At 45.3% G+C, this 8,741-nt stretch overlaps 1 long non-coding RNA gene across 1 annotated transcript in view; it reads left to right on the top strand.

Moving 5' to 3' along the window:
- Positions 1-8,320, top strand: part of LOC107571193 (uncharacterized) — a 22,740-nt gene extending 14,420 nt beyond the window's left edge. The window contains exons 2-3 of the long non-coding RNA XR_001607145.1: positions 6,986-6,991; positions 8,310-8,320. This is a non-coding gene — a long non-coding RNA (uncharacterized lncRNA). The remainder of the gene's footprint in view (positions 1-6,985; positions 6,992-8,309) is intronic.
- The last annotated feature ends 421 nt before the right edge of the window (positions 8,321-8,741 follow it).

Genomic DNA, 8,741 nt, shown 5'->3' with positions numbered 1-8,741 from the left:
TTTTTTTTTACTTTAAACCGCATAAACACATTTCATTACACCAAATACACAATGTTCTTTTTAGCAGCATTATATGACCCCTTTAATTGAGATAAGCACTGAAATTACATAGTGGAATATTTAATGTAAATATGTACAAACCCGATTCCAAAAAAGTTGGGACACTGTACAAATTGTGAATAAAAACAGAATGCAATGATGTGGAAGTTTCAAATTTCAGTATTTTATTCAGAATACAACATAATGACATATCAAATGTTTAAAATCGTTGTTTACTTCATCTCTCTCCAGGAAAAAGTCTGTACGCATGGGTCAGAGTTTGTGTCCAGGTGCAGCAATTTTGTTTTTATAAATCCCACCTTTTGTGTAGGAAGTGGGGTACGCCTCTTTCAGGACAGGTTTTGTGCGTACGCAACGGTTATAAATGAGGCCCCTGGACTGCCAGTTATCACGCTGTTTTTTGATGCTGCTTTTGATGAATAGTCTACAGCAAAACTGACTTATAGCACCGATGATAATAGCACCATTTATTTTTCAACTTCATAAAAATTTACACAACAAAAACACTTTTTTTTGCTGTAATAATAATTACGACTTTTTAAAAGTTTCTTAAATATGAACCAAAGTGCAATCATGCATTATTAAAGGTGGGGTATGTATATTTTCAAAAATGCTTTAGAAAACTAAGTCTGGCTGAGTACCAAAACAAACTTGTAGCTAATCAGCAGTAAGGGGCGTATCTGCTCATGATGTGGATGAGAGAGCGCTCAGTGCACAGACGGACATTAGCGAGCCAAGCAACAGAAAGATAGAGATGGCGGATAAAAAACAAAAGAGGAAAATGTCTGCGGAACAAAAGAATGCTTACGATAAGGCAAGAGATAGGACCCGTGTACATTTCGGATCAGCTTTCCAGCACTGGAGAGAACTCAAGGAGCGTAAGGCCTGTGATCGGATGCCGAGGTAGCTTTGTTTCTTCTCGATAGGTGAGTAACACCATGTCTACACTAGACGCGATTCACGAGTTCACACTAACATATAATGTGATTAAGCAATTAGTAGCATATTTGGCGTGCTGTCCAGAGGGAAGGCTCCGAGCTCGGGTTAAAGCCCGAACCCAGAGAACTCCCCTCCCATCCCAAGACTGGGAGGAAATTAGAATAGTAGTGAGGTGTTGGGGTGGAGGCGGGATGCTGGAAAACTTTCGTGGAACTGAGGTAAGTTGGCTGTATATATACACGTATGTGCTTGTTAAGGTGATTAGCTGACGAGCTCCACCTGGGCCAGACTGATTGATTATCTGATCGTGCTCCTCCCGAACCTTGTTAATAAAACATAATTTCATAAGTTCACACTAACATATAATGTGATTAAGCAATTAGTAGCATATTTGGCATGCTGTCCAGAGGGAGGGCTCCGAGGTCGGATTAAAGCCCGAACCCAGAGAACTCCCCAAAAGAAGCTAATGGCATGAGACAGCAGCCGGAGAGAAAACCAAGTAGCCCCCCAAAAATATGCGTGCCATGAAGAAAAGTAGGGTGTGCGAGGAGGTGGCAGGGCGACTGGGAGGGGTCGTGCGGTGCTTGAACGTAAGCTGCGACTCTACGGGTCAGATGGCAAGCCCTACCTTTCGCGGAATGAGGAGCATGATGAAAGGCCAGGTGAGGGACTCTCGCTGCATCCGAAGGGAGCTGCGGCTCTGCTGCACCGGAAGGGAGAGTCCCTCTTGCAGCTGAATACGTGGTGTGGTTTAAAGTGTCGGATGGAGGGCTCTCACTACGACTGAAGGGAGCTGCGGCTCTGCTGCACCGGAACGGAGCCCTGTCTGATGCGGAAAACGCAAATGAGGCTCGAAACGATGGATGGAGGGCTCTGCTGCACCGGAAGGGGGAGCCCTGTCCGATGCTGAATAAGCCTTGAATCTCTAAACAACAGATGGAGGGCTCCTGCTGCGACCGAAGAGAGCCGCGGCTCTGCTGCACCGGAAGGGAGAGCCTGGTCTAATGCGGAATAAGCCATTAGTCTCGAAACAATGAATGTAGGCACTGCGGCAGCAGTATCAAATTAAGCGGGGCGCTGCAGCGGCAGTATCAAATTAGCAGGGCACTGCGGCGGCAGTATCAAATGAGCAGGGCACTGCGGCGGCAGTATTAAGTGAGCAGGGCACTACGGCGGTGGTATCAACTGAGCTGGGCATTGCGGCGGTGGTATCGAATTAAGCGGGGCACTGCGGCGGTGGTATCGAATTAAGCGGGGCACTGCGGCGGCGGTATCGAATGAGCAGGGCACTGCGGCGGCAGTATCAAATGAGCAGGTCACTGCGGCAGCAGTATCAAATGAGCAGGTCACTGCGGCGGCGGTATCGAATTAAGCGGGGCATTGCGGCAGCGGTATCGAATTAAGCGGGGCACTGCGGCGGCGGTATCGAATGAGCAGGTCACTGCGGCGGCAGTATCAAATGAGCAGGTCACTGCGGCGGCAGTATCAAATGAGCAGGTCACTGCGGCGGCGGTATCGAATTAAGCGGGGCATTGCGGCAGCGGTATCGAATTAAGCGGGGCACTGCGGCGGCAGTACCAAATCAGCCGGTCACTGCGGTGGCGGTATCGAATTAAGCGGGGCATTGCGGCAGCGGTATCGAATTAAGCGGGGCACTGCAGCGGCAGTACCAAATGAGCAGCGCACTGCGGCAACGGTATCAAATTAAGCGAGGCACTGCAGAGGCAGTACCAAATGAGCAGCGCACTGCGGCAACGGTATCAAATTAAGCGAGGCACTGCAGCGGCAGTATCAAATGAGCCGGGCACTGCGGCGGAAGTATCAAATGAGCAGGTCACTGCGGCGGCAGTATCAAATGAGCTGGGCACTGCGGCGGCCGTATCAAATTAAGCAGGGCAATGCAGCGGCAGTATCAAATGAGCGGGGCACTGCTGTGACAGTATCAAATTAAGCAGGGCACTGCAGCGGCAGTATCAAATGGAGCGGGCACTGCTGTGACAGAATCAAATTAAGCATGGCAGCCTCAAATTTCTTTTAACTGATCAAAATTAGATGGGCTTTCTTTGTGTGAAAATTATTGGTCCTGATATAGCTCTTGAAAGCGTCCAATGGCCATCGACCGAGAGCTTGGATCTGCTACTATGAGAGACCTTTTTGAGCTGCTGTAGTTACTGCCCCGATTCGGAAGGAGTGGCTGGAAAATCTTTCTACGGGTATGACTGGTTGGACGATGTTTATTGAACATCGTTTGTATAGTTTTTTTTTAAACCAAAAATGTGTGACGGGGTGGTTACGGTCAGTCATCGACAAAAGAGAGTCAAGAGGGGATGTAGTCTGAGAGCTTCTGAATTGTAGGCAAGAAAAAGGCCTGATACGGTTGGATTGGTGACGGGAGGTTAAAAAATTCTGATGTGGTGACCTCTTTTTCGTGATCGGATTTACTTTGATGAAATAGGAGTTTCACTGTCAAGCACGGAAAGATTGGAGACAGTTGGATGGAGTTTGGGGTTGAATAGAAGTTATTGTGAATTCCAAGCATCTCAGGAAACCACGAAAAGCCAGTATGAACATAGCGTCCAGTCTACGAGCGGTATGGAGTGAGTGGTACCCTGTGTGGAGAATGTGGATACATTTAGAAAGGATGTCGAAAGTTATCGGCTGTCTAGCGTCCGGGCTTGGAGAATGAGAGCACTGAATTCCTTTGATCAAAATAGATGTTTTAGAATTGTTTATTTCAGGAGAGGGGGCACCGTACATTAATTATTTGTGGGAAAAAAATTGGGTGCCGCTTAGATAACCTTTGATTGACCGGGCTTGGAGGTTCTTACTGGTGTTAAGGTAGGAAACGAAAGATGTGATTGAGAGGAGGGAGAAATCGGGAAATGGCAGGTTGTACGAGGGGTGGAAAGCTTTAAATCATCTCCAAGCAGTTAGAGAAGATTGGATGGTTCTGGGAGAAACTGATTGGAGGATCGAACCGAGTGACGCGTTGAGGAGGTTTTAAGGGATTCGTTATGGGAATGCGAGTTGCGAACAGTGAGATACTGGGGTTGGCGATGGGTCCACCTCCGGAGCCAGCGCTCTGAATTTCTGCGAGAATCTGAGACTTGATGGTATTAGGCACGAGGGGTGGTTCCTGAGCTGCAACATTCAGTGGGGTAAGTATTGGGACTGCTGTGAATGAAGTGTACTGAGGTTTAGATTAGAGAGAAGGGTTAGAAGGAAAAAATAAGGAGGGGCCGTAACCATTTGCGGAGGCAGCCTCACGCACGGATTAGCCTCTGGTGCTTAGGGAAGCACGTAGGAAGAGCACGGGCTGCAATTGTCAGCCGAGCCAGCCTGACGTTTAAATCAGCTTCCGGGTGTGTCTGCTATGGGAGCTGGAGGCCACTAAAAAGAAAAAAGGGGTTCATTAGAAATGGGAGGAAAAGCCTGAGATGTGTGGGCCTGAGTTGCAAGCGGAGGCAGCCTCACCCTTCCCTCAGCTGCAGTAGGCCACGGGAAGGGAGTGGGGTTTGTGACATCCTGTAGAGCCTGTACAGCCTGCACCACTAGCAGAGACAGCCTCACGCTAGTGTGAGCTATAGGAGCTGAAGGCCACTGAAAAGGAAAAAGGATTACAAGTAACAGGAGGAAAGACTGAGATGTGAGAGCATATGTTGCAAGCATAAGCAGCTTTGCGCTTGTTTCAGCTGCTGTAGCTGTAGGCCACAGGGGCTTGTGATGTTCGGGGGAAAATGCTGCACAGCTTGCAGAGGCAAAAGAGTTTATTAGGTCAGTAAACGCGAGTCCTAATGCATCATTTGTATTATCAAAGTGAATGTTAAAATCTCCAACAATTAGCGCTTTATCAACAGTAATCAATAGATCTGAGAGAAAATCTGAATTAGGCTACGTTTACACTGGCAGAAAAAAATCTGATTTTTTGCCCACATCTGACACAGATCGGAATTTGATGCAGATCGGAATTTGATTTGTAAACACAAAAATCCACGCGAGATCCAATTTTTTCACATCCGATCTGAGCCACTTCAAAATGTGGATTTTAATCGGATACATATCAGATACCTGGACATCTGACCTGCGTCTAAACACACATATCCGATTCCCCGCAGAACTCCCAATGCGAGGGCGACACGTTTGCCCATAAATAAAGCATTTTAATGCCGGTGAGCTGTATGTGCTCGCATTTTCGTTAATTCATCTCTGTCTCTCGTTAATTCATTCGAATTCATTTAAATAAATATCGTCTTGGCACTACTTTATTTCACTAAAGAATTCTACCTCTAACGAACTGTATAAAAAAGCATACCAAATTAAAATTATCGTCATTTTCTGTTATTTATCCATTCAGTCAGATTTTGAGCTGCAAAACATCCATAACAGCCGTTGTCCATGCTGGCAAGTAATAGCTCAATGGCCACTCGACGTGAATTATATAAATAATTTAATAACATGGCCATTCAAAACCTGAGGGTTTACCATGTGCCTATAAAGCAATCACTCGCAATCATTTTGGGTGGGAATTATGTTAACACAGTTATCGGATACAATTCGTGTCTAAAATGAATGTAAACAGACGGGCCAAAAAATTGGATATGGTCAAAAGATCGGATCTGTGCATTAAGATATGCAGTGTAAACGCAGCCTTAGTATGTGTGACCTGCTGAAATACATCAGCAAATAATTAATGCAGAGGGTGCCAGTTGGATTTCTCACTTGACTATCTTGTGTCTGTTATGTGCAAGCCATATACTGTCTGGGCACTACACTTCTGAGTTCCACCTTTTGTTCAACATTACTGCCATATAGGCCTATTGTTTTTCACAAAGTCATGGACATTTACCATGTCCAAGATGTAGGCCAACTGGTTCACGTCTTCTAGCTCACATTTGATGCAATACTGTCCTCTAATGAATGTCTGAAGTGGTCACTAGGGTACCTGGGGACTTCTGGAAAATTCACAAAATCCCCTTCATACAATGAAAACTGTCATGGCTACTGCATAACACTGCATAAAACATCACTCTTCCAAACAGACAAGTTGTCAGTGTAACAAAGTTAGTAGGTCCTTATCCTTCCGGAGCTCCTCCGTAGGACTCGAGACCGGTGAGTGGTGCAGGTGTCGCGCATTACCATTAACTCCACCGGTCTCGCTCTGTTCCCACGGCTCTCGGCCCCGCCCCTCTCGTCACAGTCAGTTTCATTTAACACTTGATCCATCAACTTGACACTTGATCTCAATGCTTGTTTGCAGCATTGTTCACCGTGATCATCTCACAGTGTGTTTGCTGCTAGTATTTATATAGTTTATAGTTTAAATTTAGTTAGATCATGCACTTGAAAAGGTTTCCCAAAAATAAAAATACTCCATAATCCTGGTCCTGGAGACTCCCCACTCTTTTTTCTGATTTAAGAAACTGATACAAACACTTTTTGCATCTTATACCCTTACAGACATGTGGTGGTCCTTGATGATAAAATATTCAATCACCAAATCCACTAGATCACAAATTGCTGTCTTCTCCTCCCCTTTCCTGAACAGCTTGCTCTCATTGTTTAGTTTGTTTCTTGCTGCCCCACACAGCTTCTTAAAGGGGTGGTTGACTGTTTTTTTTTCTAGGCTTGATTATGTGAAAAATAATGCGTCTTTTAATAAACGAAGCATTAACACAATTTACCTTTAATCCACACCTCTGTCCCTTCTCCTCTGAACGCGCTGATCATTTCCTGTTTTTATGAAGCCCCTGCCTCAGAAATACACGATGGGCTCTGATTGGTTAGCTGGCCCAGTGTGTTGTGATTGGCTAAACCGCCTCTAGCATGTCTAAACATCCCGCTCCTCAGCTCAGCGGCATGTGCTCCGGTTGTATTGTAAACAATGGCGTCGTCTATTGTGCTCATCAGTTTGAGCCCGATTGAGAAGCAGAGGATATTATTGAAGAGGATCGCGCAGAACCTGTGCAAGCATGGCTTTTAATGGTAGGCCTATGTTTTTTTGTTTGTTGTTGTCTCATATTTTTATGCTGTTATTTGTAAATGCTACTGCTTCTGTTAGCTTTTAATATACGGGTTTATTCTGTTTAAGCTTTAATACAGTTCGGCAGCCGCACGCATGTACAGTGGTGTGAAAAAGTGTTGGCCCCCTTCCTGATTTCTTTTTTTTTTTTGCATGTTTGTCACACTTTAATGTTTCAGATCATCAAACAAATTTAAATATTAGTCAAAGATAACACAAGTAAACACAACATGCAGTTTTTAAATGAAGGTTTTTATTATTAAGGGTTAACACACCCAGCTCTCAAACGAGAGGGGAGGGGCTCGGACCTACAGCATGTTCCAATGTTGGAACTGCTAGCAGTAAGTTACCTAGCTGAGGGAGCATAGACCCAGCTCTATTGGTTAGCTAGCCCAGTGTGTTGTGATTGGCTAAACCGCCTCTAGCATGTCTAAACATCCCGCTCCTCAGCTCAGCGGCATGTGCTCCGGTTGTATTGTAAACAATGGCGTCGTCTATTGTGCTTATCAGTTTGAGCCCGATTGAGAAGCAGAGGATATTATTGAAGAGGATCGCGCAGAACCTGTGCAAGCATGGCTTTTAATGGTAGGCCTATGTTTTTTTGTTTGTTGTTGTCTCATACTTTTATGCTGTTATTTGTAAATGCTACTGCTTCTGTTAGCTTTTAATATACGGGTTTATTCTGTTTAAGCTTTAATACAGTTCGGCAGCCGCACGCATGTACAGTGGTGTGAAAAAGTGTTGGCCCCCTTCCTGATTTCTTTTTTTTTTTTGCATGTTTGTCACACTTTAATGTTTCAGATCATCAAACTAATTTAAATATTAGTCAAAGATAACACAAGTAAACACAACATGCAGTTTTTAAATGAAGGTTTTTATTATTAAGGGAAATTATTCACAAATGGCAAAAACATGGAACAGTGGAGAACCTTCCCAGGAGTGGCCGGCCGACCAAAATTACCCCAAGAGCACAGCGACGACTCATCCAAGAGGTCACAAAAGATCCCACAACAACATCCAAAGACCTGCAGGCCTCACTTGCCTCAGTTAAGGTCAGTGTTCATGACTCCACCATAAGAAAGAGACTGGGCAAAAATGGTCTGCATGGCAGAGTTCCAAGACGCTGCTGAGCAAAAAGAGCATAAAGTCTCGTCTCAGTTTTGCCAGAAAACAGCTTGATGATCCCCAAGACTTTTGGGAAAATACTCTGTGGACTGACGAGACAAAAGTTGAACTTTTTGGAAGGTGTGTGTCCCATTACGTCTGCCGTAAAAGTAACACTGCATTTCAGAAAAAGAACATCATACCAACTGTAAAATATGGTGGTGGCAGTGTGATGGTCTGGGGCTGTTTTGCTGCTTCAGGACCTGGAAGACTGTTTAACACACCCAGCTCTCAAACGAGAGGGGAGGGGCTCGGACCTACAGCATGTTCCAATGTTGGAACTGCTAGCAGTAAGTTACCTAGCTGAGGGAGCATAGACCCAGCTCTTAATGAGAGAGGGGGCTCGCACAGCAGGATCATTAGAAATCAGAGGGTAAGCGTACTGCAAGCTAGCCAAAAAACTCAGCGCATCAGAGAGGCGGAGTGAAGGGTCTATGTTCACCTGACGCTGCTGGTTCCAGGTGCTCTGGGAAAAACAGAGAACTCAACTCTCATGTGAGAGGAGAACTCCGAATTCAGAAAGAATAGCGCGCTCATAGGCAACCCTTTGGTAAAAGGG

Source organism: Sinocyclocheilus grahami, unplaced genomic scaffold, assembly GCF_001515645.1.
Source record: "Sinocyclocheilus grahami isolate Dianchi unplaced genomic scaffold, SAMN03320097.WGS_v1.1 scaffold1562.1, whole genome shotgun sequence".
Classification (NCBI taxonomy): domain Eukaryota; kingdom Metazoa; phylum Chordata; class Actinopteri; order Cypriniformes; family Cyprinidae; genus Sinocyclocheilus; species Sinocyclocheilus grahami.
Note: the sequence above shows the minus strand (reverse complement) of the source record. Positions and strands in the feature narration are given on the sequence as shown.